Source organism: Talpa occidentalis, unplaced genomic scaffold (genome assembly GCF_014898055.3).
Source record: "Talpa occidentalis isolate TD23 unplaced genomic scaffold, MPIMG_talOcc4v2.1 talOcc4.3, whole genome shotgun sequence".
Taxonomy (NCBI): domain Eukaryota; kingdom Metazoa; phylum Chordata; class Mammalia; order Eulipotyphla; family Talpidae; genus Talpa; species Talpa occidentalis.
The window spans coordinates 83460886-83474754 of record NW_023603184.1 but is presented as its reverse complement, the minus strand read 5'-3'; the positions used below and the strand labels follow the sequence as shown (position 1 = coordinate 83474754).

General features: G+C 32.6%; 1 protein-coding gene across 3 annotated transcripts in view; it reads right to left on the bottom strand.

The window, feature by feature from the left end:
- The window catches only part of MBD5 (methyl-CpG binding domain protein 5), a 114895-nt gene extending 101320 nt beyond the window's left edge, over window positions 1-13575 (bottom strand). For all 3 annotated transcript variants that reach the window (XM_037523303.2, XM_037523305.2, XM_037523304.2), the window contains exon 1: window positions 13458-13575. The gene's annotated coding sequence lies outside the window, so the exon portion shown is untranslated. The remainder of the gene's footprint in view (window positions 1-13457) is intronic.
- Between the last annotated feature and the right edge of the window lie 294 nt (window positions 13576-13869).

Below are 13869 nucleotides of genomic sequence, written 5' to 3'. Positions count from 1 at the left end.
TGAACATCCTTTCATGTGTCTGTTGGCCACCAGTATGTCTTCTTTGGAGAAGTGTCTATTCAGACCCTCTGCCTATTTTTTCTCAAAGGAGTGATCATTTTTTAAAAAGATTTATTTTTATTTATTTAGGCATGTAAGAACTGGGGTGTAGACCAGAGGTGCAGGGTGGGGGTGCGTGCATGTGAGAGGATTCACCAAAGACCCTTGGTTTTATTTCTTTATATCCTACATATAATTGACGATATCTGGTATTTGTCTCTCTCCTGACTTATTTCACTTGGCAAAATCCACATTGTCACAAATGGCAAGAGTTTTACTTAAAAAAAAAATAGTAGACCTGATTAGCAATCCTTTGTGCATATATACTTCATCTTCATAATTCACTCATCTGTCTTGGGGCATTCATAAATTCATTCTTAATATCTAGCTGGCAAATGGCAATATCCTCATTTTTCAGAAGAGAACTATCTTTCACAGTATCTATAGACAGCTGATGGCCACTCCAGAACAGAAAATGCAAATCTCATTATTACTGGTAGTCCTTTGTCTCTTGTTGCAACACACTGCTTCTGGTATAGAGCAAATTTTCATGAAATATGCTTTGGTACTCCTAATATTACCCAGTGATTGCTGTTCAAATATGGGATTAGCAATTATACATTGTAGAGTCTAGTTTCTACAACTTGACATACTATGTGATCTTTAAAACATAAGTAGCTATAGTTATTTCCTATTTGTCTGACTATATAAAAATCTGAACCCTTCCTGTATCAAAGGGTTGGCTCCTGTACAATACTGCAAAAGCTATGTTAGTAAATATTAGATAGTCATTCATCTATCATATACCCTACCTTTAAAGTATGACTTTGCAACTGCTGTCTATTGAAGTACTAAGGACAATTAGTTTCCCAAGTTGTTGTCCCAAAGAATACAGCTCCAAAGGCTGGGATTTGATTTGATGCAAAAATAATATTCAAGGCTAAAGTAAGTTTTATGAAATGTCAGGTTTATAGATTCTCCAGGACTATCCAAAGCTTTTTTACATGATAAAGGCATTGTGAATTTTCAAGAGAGAAAAATATGAAGTGTTTGCTTGTGTGTGTGTGTGTGTGTGTGTGTGGTGTGTTTGAATGTGTGTATTTTAATTCCTCAAATATTTGACAACTGATATTTTCTCCCCACTTTCACAATACAACTTTTAAAAGACTGTTCTATAAAGCATCAGTTTGGGAAACACTAAGCAAATTTATCCAGGAGCTGGAGACAAATCAGAACTAGGCTTAGTGATCAATTATGGTCAGTTTCTCATGATACGTCATCTCCCATGCCCATTGACCAAAAAGTATTAATATGCTATGTTTTATGCTTTCTCATGCTTTCTGTTTAAAGTCCTACTCTGGTTCCCTCTCATATTTTTACAAATTATTATTTTTGTTTATTGCAACTCATTCTACTTAGCTTCTGCATCACCTAATTGTATTCCTCACTTATTTCTGTCTACCTGGTGCTTCAGAGTCTGAACACTGGGTTTCTAATTTATAGCCTTAGACTTTCAAAACAGATTCTGGTTATCTGTTCTGGTACTTTGTAGTTGTGGCTATACAAAGAAACCTAAGAATTAGTTTGGAGAGCTAATCTTTCTATCATCAAGAGGACGTTCAACAATACAGAGTCGATCCTTAGCACATCTGTGCTTTAATTTTCTTAACTGAGAATTGTAATCTAATTTATTATTTCTTCTATTTTATGATATTTTTGCAGTGAATAAAGAGGAAACAAATTAGATTCTTTGGTGCATATATGATTCCCTACTTGAAAGTCAGTCTCCTGTACAGATGCTTTAACTCATTCACTGCTTTCCTTACAGCATTTTATTTTTTACGCAGAAGGATTAAAGGGTGAAATAGCTTTCCACACTGAAAGAATATGGCTTCCTGAAAAATCAAAGCTGATTTTTCTGAAAAGATGTTCTATACCAATCTGACAAATAATACAATTAAATTCTCCTGATGAACATAATTTTATGTTTTATAATGCAGCCTCTAAATACTATTTTATTTTTAAATAAATTAACAGGATTTATCCAAAGTTAGGAAATGGCAAAAGACTAATTGTAGATTAGATAAGTTAGATTTCAAATTAGCAGAGTACTGTAATTCCAAAACCAGGTTAAATAATGTGGGAAATCCATAATTAATGTTATCTACCTTGATCTAAAATTTAAAAATAAAAAATGACTATGTGCACATTTTTAACTAGAATGCAAAACATTGTTTATTATCTGAATGTTTTTGAGTATTTTTAAACAATATTTTAATGTCATCTTAAAAATGATTGTATAAACTTTCAGAGACCTTTTCAAATACCAGCAATATTAAACTGTGCACCCTGTAATTCTAGTATATGGAACCAGACTTTTCTGAGGTTTCACAGTAAATATTAGCAATGCAGCACACTCTACCTCGATTTTCAATATCTAGGTCACATGGACCACTCTGAATACTGTGAATAGGAAAAGAAACAGCAGGAAGATTTCTGCAGAGCTACCAAGAAATCATGAAAACATTCAAATCATGTAAAATAAAGCATAACATGGTTTTTTAAATATAATTCTCACATAAAATAGGAGATAGTGACCTAAAATTGAACTTCTCATCTATTATGTAAGCTGAACAAAACGTTTGAGGAATGTTATTTACTTAATAAAAATGCCTTTTTTTTTCCCACTCTACTCCTCCCTCAGATATGTGTGTCTGTGTGTGTATGAATAGGAACAGATAAGAAGAACATACTGAAAATAATGTATTGTTAATCAAAAAGCATACACTATTTAGGAAAAAAAACCCTGCAGTAGTTAACAATAATCAGAAACTATAGTTTCTATTTACAATAAAGTTAACTAGGTATAATAATAATGATAAATATAACTATAATCTCTTTATATGAAAGCAATATAGAGTATTGATGACATATTTTAATTATGAAAAATGCACAGTGATTTTACAATTTCTTTTAGCCATAATCATATAGTTGCAGTTATTTGGAGCTTGGAATTGTCTTTGTTGTATATTCTTAATCATTTTCTTTGAAATCTATTGAATTTATTAGATTTTACATTTAAGATATTCCTTGAAACCTCCCCAATATTCTCAAGAAAATGAAAGACCTTAATAATCTATAATAAAATTGTACTATCACAATTTATATATATATATTTCTTAAAGGAGAAAAATGAAGCCAACTTGTCTAAGTGCATTTTCCTTAGTTTGTTCAATAACACTAAGGGAAAATTACACATATGTCAGCACAATAATTAAGATGGGGAACAGAAAAACTACAATGAAATGACTAGGGTTTATAAAGACAACATTAAGAATGAGGTTATTCATAATATAAAGATTTGGCTGTAAAGAATTGGTTATAATTAATGTATATTTCTTTAACAGCACTAAAGCTTACACGTATCTTTTAATCTAGTACACAAAGGAGTTGCTTAAGTCTGCAAGAAGGCAGAAAAACTCTTTTTACATGCAACATTCCATTAGCTGGCAGCAGTCTTCTTATATAGCACCAAAATTTTCATATGATGCATGTTAAGGGATTTCAACTAGGGAATTTAGTCCAGTTATGGAAATACTCTAAAGGTGGTTTAAAAACAGGTGCATAGTATAAAGGAAGAAGAGAAAGAAATGAACATCATATATTTGACTTCATTTTAGGCATCATCATTATTTTATGAGATCATATTTTGATCTTCAATGCTGTCAACTAGATACAAATAAAATTTTGTCAACTTTTAGAAGTACAGGGCTGGTTTAAGGCTAATTTATTGCTATTACTATGCAAATATCACATTTATATTCAATGATAAGAGAGAGGTGGGTGTCAGGTGATAGATGGGAAGCACTGCTAGAGCAGGTAGAGATGAGATTACTTTGGAAGAAATTCACTTCTGTTTTGGCCTGGGAAACATTTTACATAAATACAATACAATTTACTAATATAATGATGAATATATTTTGCTTTTAGTAGAAAAAAGCATTATATTTATTTCTAGATGATTGTATTCTGTTAAGTATCGATCCATTTATTAATCTACATATAAAAAGCATACCATTTGTCATTATTTTAATAAACAGTTTTACAACCTATAGCCTCTGCTAAATGTTATAAACATCATATCTGGGGAAATCTACTCTGTTAGTTTATACTGCTATAATTCAAACTCTAGCTTAGAGTGATCCTTATAAAATGCCATGTGAACTGGTCATTTTTCTGCTTACAAATTTTCAATGACTTCTACTTAAAGATGGTATGAAGCCATATGTGTTTTCACTTCTTTTGAGGCATACTAAAATGAGAGAAAGGAATAAAAATAAATAACACCAAAACTGATGGCAGATAGGCTATCAACAGATGAAAGATTTCAAGAAATTAATGGGAGCTAGAAAATACAGAGAGAAAAAATGCTGATATGGGCACAGGAAGCATTGGGTTAGAGTAGAGATGGAGTGGCTCATAAATCCACAGAGCTACAAAGAGGTTCCTAGGTTCACAGAGGGCTGGTAAGAGAGCACCAGTGAGGACAGGAGTGTTAGGTGGGGCTAAGCAAGGTGGGACATCACTGAATGTTTGCATAAGGAACAGTTGGCATCCACATTCATTGAAGAAAGGCATTTCTCAGACAATGACCAAAGGGTATCTCTTCGAGGAACTCAATCCTAAAGCAAAAAATAGCTTTGGTACGTAGCATTTAGTAGACTCTCCAGCATTAACAGTTAGTTCTGTAGCCTAATGGGGTAAAGTTGCCTTTCCATGGAAAGCTTCCAATCTGCTGTTTATAGTTGCACTATTAAATATGAACTTGAAAGCAAGGATTGCCAGATATTTAAAGAAAGCTTCCAGCATAAAAGAGAGAAATAAAAATAAGCAAACAGAAAAAGCTGAATTAGAGGAAATGAGTAATTCAGAAGGAAAAAAGGGAATTTTAAAAAAACTTTAGCTAGTATCTTTAAGAATAGTGAACAGACATCATTTCCACAAAATAATGATGATGATGAAGATCATGATGATTATTACAGTAACGATAACAGCAAAAACACATTAAAGCTTCCTATATTCCAAACACTGTTCTTAGTGTTTTATGTTTGTTAAGTCACTGATATTCAGAATGCCAAGATATATTATCTCCACTTCAGATTAGGGAAAAGACATGGAGAATTTAAAATTGTTCAAGGTCACAAAGTTACTAAGCATGGGAGTTGGGGATTCAAACTCAGCCTGGCTCCAGAATCTGTGCTTACCACTACCCTCTTTAGCTTAAAACAATAAACAAAAAAAGGATTACCAACAACCAAAAATCCCCCAATTTCCAAAGAATATCAGACTTTTAGAAAATGAAAACATTTCAATCCCCCTATGAAATTTGCTAGGAATAGATTAAAAAAGAAACACTGAACATTTGAAAAGCTTCAGCTCATGTGGTCTGCCATAGAATGACAGAAGTTATAGAGGAAAAGAGTAAGAAGAAAAACAGGAAAAGAAAAGGAAGAAAGTTACTAAAGAAATTATCAAGATAATGTTCTATATGAAAATCCTCAGATGAAAGTGCTCACTGTATACCATAGGTGTAGGCTTTGGCCTAGACATACCATTGGGAGTTGAAAACACCAAGAAAAGCAAGAGTAGACCTCAAAAGATATAAGAGGGAGAAATCCTGATAAGCTACAAAGGACCAACTCAGGCTATGTGTTAACAAATTTTAGAAGACTGGAGCATCACCTTCCAATTTCAGAATACCATTTATAACCTAGAATCCCAGACAAACTCAAATTCAGATGACGAGCAGTTACAATTGCTTCTCCTTAGCATATTCATTAAAAATAATGCTTTTCTATAATTTAAATGTGATGATTTTTTGCTCCCCCCCCATATATTTTTAAGACTATTATCAAAAGAAGGTAGTAGAAGTGGCATACAATGTCATTTTTAGAAAGTATCTCATGTAGAGTAGGTAGTCAAAATGTGGTGCCTTTTGAAGCATTTTCTCCCTCTACAATACTGATGTACATATACACCACTTTTCTTCTTTCTCTTGGTCAGGCCTTGCCCCAAGGCTTGTCCCTTCTGATATAAGAAGTCACATATACCTCTAATGAAAATGAATGCAAACGTTTTCAAACTTTAAGTTAAAGTTCAAAAACTTTATCGCCCATATATTTTTCCTTATGAAGTTGCTGAAGGATATGCTTCATTAAATAAGGCTGCAAAATGAAAAAGAGAAAAATATTGGTTGCTGTGGTACTAACAGAGAAGCAGAAAAGGGGACCCCTGGGTAACAGTTGTACTTTAAGGCCCTGGAGTAGCAGTTCTGGGGGTAGGGTAAGAGAGTGAAAGGAGAGAGAGATTTCCTATTACTCAGAGTTGGAAAGAAAAAGAAATATAAAAGAAAAACAAAAAAATTAGAAATTTTAATGAACAGAAAAATTACATTTGTAAGAACATATAACCAAGAAGACTGTAATATATCACTAATTCAAATGATTCTGTATCTGATACAATTTTAGTTTTGAAAAGATAATAACAAGAAGAAAAATATTAAACAAATAAAACAAATTAATTGAAATAGATAACAACACTTATGTTCTTGAAACTATAGACAAGAATAGGTAGAGTAAAAATAATTTCCAAAATTAGGTGAAATAAAATATGTGATTTGTATTAAAAATAAGTGTTATGGAGAAGAACATATCAAGGAAAGCAAAGCAACCCCCTAAACTGGGGAGTTGCTATTTCCAGTAAAATGGTCAGGGATGGTCCTACTGAACAGATGCCATTTGGATGGTCTAGAACTTAAAGAAGAGAAGGATTAGGCAATGTGATCATCTGGGGAAACAGATATTCAAGTAGGCGAGAATAGCAAATGCAAAGACCATTTTTGAATAATAATGCAACTGCTTAATGAGTGGTTATATACAGATGTGAATGGCATCAATTTTATAAAAACAAAAATGAAAGAAATGACAACAGAACTATGGAGAGAGACAAATTGAAGGAAGTGAGCATGCATTAATATCTTCATCAAAGAGGGCAACCCCAAAGCATCATCTATAGTCAATGGGACAAGAAATAAAGGTAAGTTTATTGGCCAGTTACAACAGAGAAATCAAATGTAGAGATAAAAGTAAATGAATAATCACAGAGAAAATGTGGAGGTAAGCTGGAATGAGTAAGTATATTTCCTTTATTTGAGTGTGTGAGTGTGTGTTAATATATAATACGTAAAAGTGATAAATAAAAATGGAAACAAATTACTTTGACCTCCATAATTGAAGATAAATATCAGAAAGTAAAGAAGAAAGAGAAGTGAGGTCAAATGGGAAAATACAAATCAAACAACTATTGACTTTAAGCATGTACAAAAGGACACGCACATGTGTGCACACACACTCTCACACACATGAAGTCCACCATTGCTCTTATGATAGGTAAATGCTAAAATGTTTTTTTTTTTTTAAAAGATTTATTTATTTATTTATACAAGCACTGGGTACAGTCAGAAGCACGGGAGGGTGAGAGAATTCACCAGAACCAGAGGGGGAAAAGAACAGGCAGAGTGACAAAATACACTGCTGAGGGGAGCAGCGGGAGCGGCAGGAGAGGTCTATCGCGCCATGTGGGACTCTTGCTGGGTGGCCGGGGATCGAACCAGTGCTGCAAAGGCTGCAGGCACAGCGCTCAACCACTGCACCACCAGAGGAGGCCCAAATGTTAAAATCTTAAACACGGCCTACTGGGCCCTGCTTGCTCACCAGCCTCACCTCATGATGCACACTACTTTAGCCACACGGGCTTCCTTTTTGTTCCCCAAGCAAACACTCTCAAAAGTTTCTGTCTGTGTATTCCTTCCATCTGAAATGTTCTGGTCCAAATGTTGTGCAAGTAGCAAAGGGCTTAAGGTACACAATACTTCTAGGGTTCTATGAAAACATTTTTATTTCTTTTGAAATAAGAAGAAAACAAACTTTTTATGTAAAAATAAGTATTTTAGTACATAATATGAACATACTTGTCTTCATACCAGTATAACTGCAAAACATAATTTTTAATATTTCTTATGGAATAAGAAGCCTATAAAAGCAAAAGTATCAAGGGCAAAGACAAATCATATCACAGCCTTTGCCAATTGTACTCCCCAATTCCATTTGACCTTGTGAATTCTACGCAACCCTCACATCTTGGCAAATGCCCCTTCTTCAGAGATCCTTTACCTACTTCTCTGATATTCTATGAGTTTCTCCCATCATCTTATGCTTTGGAAATAAAATAAATAATTGTGTTTTTTATGTTTAATAAAATCAGGAACCATACCTACTTTGTTTACTATTACACCTCCAGCAGAAAACCTTGTGTATAATGATATGAGGCCCTGCAGAACTGAGAATTTTCTTTAGGTCTCCCTGGTGGCGCAAGGGTTTAAAGCACAGCACCATGAGCTATCCACAGCTTCTGCAGCACGAGTTTGATTCCCCATCAGCCAAGGAGCTACCCACATGGCGCAGTAGACCTCTACTGACTTGCCTGCTGCTCCCCTCAGCAGTGTATTTCAGTCAATTCGCCTGTTCTGTTCCCCACTCTGTCTCTGGTGAATCCTCTGACCCCCCCGCACCTCTGGCCTGTATCCCAGTTCTCATATGCATAAATAAATAAATCTTGCAAAAAAATAGAGAATTTTCTACTGTAACTTTTTCAAGTCCTTGTTCAATTTTCTGATCATGGATTTACCACTTAATATTTAATATCTATTGACTCAATTTCTTGATTTTAAAAATGGGGATGATAATGTAGTTATGAGTTAGAATATTGACTGGAATATAATAATGATCTCCATTTGAACCCAGTTATTCTTCGTATTATTAGATGATTACTACTATACTACTATCTATATTACCATTACCAGCATCAATATCATTCCATGAACTGGGTGAATTAAGCAAATATATTTGTTAATTCCCTCCCTTTTACTATCTATTATGTAAATCTGTTTTTTAAAAATAGGGTTCATTGAACAACTTGAGTCACAAAGATTTTATGGAAGAAATAGAGCAAATAGCTACAGAGACAGAAGGAAATGGGCTTTGGTAACTGAAAATACATTATTAACCATTAGTTCAAGACTTCAGGGCCATCAAAATATCCAAAAGAACCAGTTCATAATTTTGTATGATAAGGTCAGGCGAGAAGAATATTTTTTAACCAAGAATAGTATATCAGAATTCTTTTAAACATAAATTTCCATGAAATCTAATATAAATGAAAGGTGGAATTTATTATTTTAAAAACTCTTACCCTATTTCTTCTGAATAGTCTTCTTTGTAGTTGAATGCAATTTTCAGTGTTGATATTATTACTTTTGGGGGGTTACAATTCCTTTATACATAATTCCACTTGCAGGTAAATAAAACTACATCCCCAAAAGCAGTAAAATTAATAAAGTAATAGTAAATGAAAAAAGTACCAAGCGTTAGGTTTTGGTAAATATTTATCTTACTATTTAAACTTTAGACTCCTGAGATAATCCATGGAATAAAGTGACAAACTCAGGCTTGATTCCTTCTGGTATTTCAAACAATATCCTATAACCTAAGAACCATTTTTTCGAGGATAAAAACTCAAACTACCTAGGAGGACTAATGTCCTAAGGCTTTGCCTTGGGCCTATAATCTCACTTAATCACTATTCACAATCCCCAACAAAAGCCTAGGCTAAAATTGTAATTACTATTTAGAATGAAACTTGCTAACTCAGCTTTGAAAATCCTTTTTTCTTTCATGATTTCACTGCATTAAAGCCCAGAGCAATAGCCAATGTGTTTTGAGTGTTGCTTTCTTTATTAACTTATAAAAAAAATCTAATAACAAAAATGTTTAAGGAGTACATTGCTTAAAACATGCAACTGGATATGTAAACTTTATAAAGGGAACATAAAAACCACCACATCTGAAGGAAAATCAGGGAATAAACTAGTCAATCATGCTACAAATTTCTTAAATTAGATCTTTCATTGTTTTTTTACCTTCAGATGTAAAAAAATAGTATTTCTTGTCAACTATTGTTGCCAAACTTTTTACTCTTGCCTTATCTCTGGGATTGAACATTGAAATTGTCTATTTTCCAGTAACTTTTTCTGCTTTAGTAGATAATGAAATACAATTTCTTACTTATTATAACATCCATCGGTCTCCTCTCAAGAACAGCAATTAAGAGGGAGAGTTATGTGTCTCAGATTGGTTAGGTTAGAGTCAGCTTCCTTACTTTGACAGAGTGGATAATAATAGTTCTTACCTCAAAAAACAAATTGCGAGGATTAATCAGACAAGTGATTTAAAGTATTTAGTAAATTGTCTGATATGTAAGTACTCAACAGTTAATCATTACTGCTAATAATGATGCCTTTTCAGAACCTTTTATTTACTTCTCAAATGTCTTCCAAGAAAACTGAAAAAAATATTTATGTGACTTTGACAAACCCAAGTTCTCTGTTCTTTTGCTTTCTCATTCATAAAATGAGGTGATATGATAATATTAACTCAAAAGTCTCCTTTTACTATAAAATCTTACATGACTTACTTAGCTATGACTAAGGTTCAGACTTTTTTTTCTTCTCTACTTTTTTATATGTATTGACAATTCTATTTCTGTTAAGACTAACTTTATCTTCATACCCTTCCTCTTTAATAAGAAACACACCTGAAGGTCTCTATACTCTTTCTGTAATTGTGGGATATTTTTCGAACTTAAGTTCTTGTGACGAGCCATTAAATTTAGTATGAATCTCCACAGAAGACCCTAAAAAGGTATTGCTTTCTTCTGACCTGATATCTTAAAAATTAATCAGATATTAATCACGTGTAAAATGTTCACTTTTGTATTCTATCTTATGCAAGGATTATAAGAAAGCCTGTTATATTTCTGGACAGGTATATGTCAAGTTTAATTAAAAACCTCGGGAAAGTTTATGTTAATATACAGCACAATTCACAATTTAGGACAGTAACTTCTAAATACAGAAAAATGAAATTTATCTAAGGAAGCATAACATTAGAAAAAAAGAAACCAAGGCTTGTAAGTATGATATAACTTTAGTAACAAAGAATACTATGGGTCATACAAATGTGTATTTTATGAGCAATAATTTTTTTTAGTCTCAAGTATTTAGTGTAATTATAAGTATGCTGTAGTAGAAGTAAATGATTTCAGCAAGATGAACTACAGCGGTTATAAAATATACTTTAAACTAACTACTCAGTGTTAAAAAAAGATGAACTTTTGCCATTCATGACAACATGGATGGAACTGGAGAGGTTAATACTAAGTGAAATCAGTCAGAAGGAGAAAGATAAATACTGGATGATTTCACTTACATGTAGAATATAGAGAAACAAAACAAAGGGTCAGATAGAACCAAACCGATAATAAAGCGTACAAGTTGAGTGTAGAACTGAGGCTCTCAGAAGGGAAGAGAGGGAAGCAAAGTGTAGAGGGAACCTAACAGAGTATGGTGGAGGACAATGGGTGCCTTACTGGTGGGTTTGGTGTGAGAACATATATCTGAAGAGGTGTGATTCTATACCTCTGAGTCATCTACATCTCATTGCTACCTCAATTAAAAATAAATCAGTATACATAATGAAATTTTAAAAGATGAATGTTAACTGTCGGGACTTGCTTCAAAACAATACAGGACATATAAATGAAACAAGATTAGCCACGAGTTCTTAATTACTGAAGCCAGAGTGAGGTACATGGGGATTCATTACATTATTCTGTCAAATCGTCAATATTTCAAACTGTCTATAATAAGAGTTAAAAAAAAAAAAAAGTGCCAAAATACACAGTGAGAAAAAAAATCAGAGGCCATGAGAATGGTAACAGAGACTGTTATCTCATAAAAATGTTAACTTTATATTGCAAAAACAGAGCACATAAAACAAAGAAAAACCATCATAACAAAACACTAAAAAGTGGAAAAAACAGGAAAATGTAATTGTATCATATGTGATTTACAGAGTTAATATTCTGAATATGATTCCCGATTCTTATCAATCAAGAAAAAACATCAAATACCCCAACAAAAATTTGGAGTGGAACATAAATGGGAGAGTCATAAAAGAAATATAAAGGTCAAATAAAAATATAAAAAGATATTCATCTCACTAGTAATCACATAAATGAAAATTGAAATGCCACCCACTTTTCTCATTTCAGATTTATTTAAAAAGAAAAACAGCTAAAACCAAATGACAAAACTATTGAGAAAATGGCACTCTCATACACTGTAGCTGGAAATACACATTGGTAGAATCTTTAATATATTTTACTCTTTGATGCACCGATTCCATCAGAATATATCGTAAACTAGCATTTTCCAGTGTTCTGTGCAATGTTGAAAGACGTTATTTTTTGTTTATGTGTTTTTGTGTATTTAAATTTAATTTAAAATGTAAATTTATACATGGCATTTAAAATCCTTTCCCCTTAAAAATTTTTCCTTTGCTTTTTATTAAACAAATTTTATTTTTTAAGAGCAGTTTCAGGTTCGTAGCAAAAATGAGCGAAGTATAGAGATTACTCTATCTCCCCGGCCCCTACATACACATAACCTTCCCAATGATAAATATCACTATCATTATTTTAAGGAAGAACTATAGTCAAATAAGTTGATTTCTAAGATCCTACTATACTACTATCCATTGATATTCTCCATGATGAATACTAAAGATGAATAATGGTGTTTTCTTATGTACCATGGAAACCTTTCACCAGAGATCATGTTTAGGAACTAAGATTCTGCAACACGTTATTTTTGGAAATTTTCCAAAAATTGTCAAAAAATAATTAGACATGAGTAATGAGATGTTCACTGAAGTCATGTTAACCACAGAGAAAAACTGACAACATCCTAAATATTCAAAGCTAGAAAACTGCTATACAATTTATTATCTCCTCAAACTGGAATATTACATCATAACCATCAAAATGGTAATGTAGATGGCATTTAATAGCTTAGCTAATAAGTAGCTAAATAAATGAAGCAGTCTGGCTAAAGAGCCTTTTATATCCTATTGCTTCTAGTCATAATCATAGTGATGATATACATATATTAATCATATATATCACTAAATTAAAAAAGATACACAACAATATATAAATAATAGCTATCTAAGCTGGTAAAATTACTATACTTTTCTGTATTGTCTTTTATTTTTACAGTGAACATGTATTAATTTTATAATAGAAATGTTTTACAGGCAATGTGTTAACCTATCTTTTGAAGATCTATGGCATTTTTAAGCTATAGATGTTAGATGCCTTTCATACTTAATAAAAATTAAGTTTACAGGCTAGGAAACTATAAGTATAAAAAAGAATTTATGGAGAAAAAACACAATCCATACCTTTTGGAGAGAAACTGATGAAAACATAACAAGTGTTGTGAGACCCAGCAGTGTAATGGAGGCAGTAAATTTCAAGATGCTCTATGCCTTTATGAGTTCCTATAAAGGAGTGTTTCTTCGCTCTGTAACAGATACAACATGGACACACATTTATTTAAAGGTTGATTTTCAAAATTATCTTCATAATGGCATGTGATGTAATTTTCATTTCTAAACTCCAACAAGTCTCTAGCAAAGAACCAGAGAGCATCAGGGTCAGTAGTTTCATTATGGCATATATAATAGGAAGCAAGCTAATAGAAGGAATGCCAATTTTTAGACTAGGACTCAATGAATCAATCTATTGCTTTCTCTTTTGGCTCTGCTCTCCTCCATCTTTCATAATATTATAATTAACTTCTAGATAAAATTA